Here is a 1,411-nt window from a genome sequence, read left to right as displayed (position 1 = left end):
TTGGGCGGGTTTGGCTCGGTTTGGGCGGGTTCAGCCCAGCCCTCTCCTCCCTTCCAGGACCTGGCTGCCGTTCCTGGCCACTCCCAGGCAATGCAGCTGCTCCCGGGCTGTGTTTTCTGTGTTTTCCCCAGCGAGGGGAAATACCTGCTCCAGAAATCGCCCTTGCTGTGCCATCCCCTCCTTCCCAGACAGGGAATCCAGCTGCAAATGTGGATTTTGGACACTCAGCCCCTGCTCCCTACTCACCCTCCCTCCACAGCCCCAGGGTGGATTCCAAAATCTACATTTAACCCCTGATCTCTGCTCACAAATGTGGATTTTGTTGGATTCCTAAATCTACATTTAACCCCTGATCTCTGCTCACAAATGTGGATTTTGTTGGATTCCTAAATCTACATCGGTTTGGGCGGGTTTAGCCCAGCCCTCTCCTCCCTTCCAGGACCTGGCTGCCGTTCCTGGCCACTCCCAGGCAATGCAGCTGCTCCCGGGCTGTGTTTTCTGTGTTTTCCCCAGCGAGGGGAAATACCTGCTCCAGAAATCGCCCTTGCTGTGCCATCCCCTCCTTCCCAGACAGGGAATCCAGCTGCAAATGCGGATTTTGGACACTCAGCCCCTGCTCCCTACTCAGCCTCCCTCCACAGCCCCAGGGTGGATTCCAAAATCTACATTTAGCCCCTGCTCTCTGCTCACAAATGTGGATTTTGTTGGATTCCTAAATCTACATTTAACCCCTGATCTCTGCTCACAAATGTGGATTTTGTTGGATTCCTAAATCTACATTTAACCCCTGATCTCTGCTCACAAATGTGGATTTTGTTGGATTCCTAAATCTACATTTAACCCCTGGTCCCTGCTCACAAATGTGGATTTTGATCAATTCCAAAATCCACATTTAGCCCCTGATCTCTGCTCACAAATGTGGATTTTTGGGGCTGTGCAGGGAGGCTGATCCCGGAGATTTCAGCATCTCCGTGGCTCTGCTCTGAGCCCGAGGCAGGGTTTAATTTCATCTCAGTCCTCCTCATTCCCTCCCCAGGGCACTGGAAAACCAAACCACAGCTGCTGGGAGAGCTCCTGGTGCTGCCGTGCTCGGCTTTACGGCCAGGGCTGGGCTTGGGGTAACCCGAGGGAAATTGAACCAGAACCAGACTCGGCCTAAATCCACCCCTGGGTCGGGCTTAGCAGACCCAGTCCTTGGGCTGAGCCTTTCCTGGGGCTGGCTCTGCTGCTGCTCCGGGTGTTTGTGAGGGACCCAGGGCCCTTTTGTGCTGCAAACAAAGGCGAGCAGGGCTGGCAGCTCCCCCGCGCTGTTTGCAGGGCTGACTCACAGGAATTCAAAACCACCGAGGCTGCCTCGCCGCAAACAGGAAAAAAAAAAAACAAAAAATAGCTCCTGGTTCAAGCAGAGCCT

The 1,411-nt window shown here is 53.9% G+C and overlaps 1 protein-coding gene across 1 annotated transcript in view; it reads left to right on the top strand.

Annotated features, from left to right (window-relative positions):
• Window positions 1-1,411, top strand: part of NUAK2 (NUAK family kinase 2) — a 9,651-nt gene that overhangs the window by 1,342 nt on the left and 6,898 nt on the right. The window lies entirely within an intron of this gene.

This window comes from Geospiza fortis, unplaced genomic scaffold, assembly GCF_000277835.1.
Source record: "Geospiza fortis unplaced genomic scaffold, GeoFor_1.0 scaffold184, whole genome shotgun sequence".
Lineage (NCBI taxonomy): Eukaryota > Metazoa > Chordata > Aves > Passeriformes > Thraupidae > Geospiza > Geospiza fortis.
This window is presented reverse-complemented; position numbering and strand designations above follow the sequence as displayed.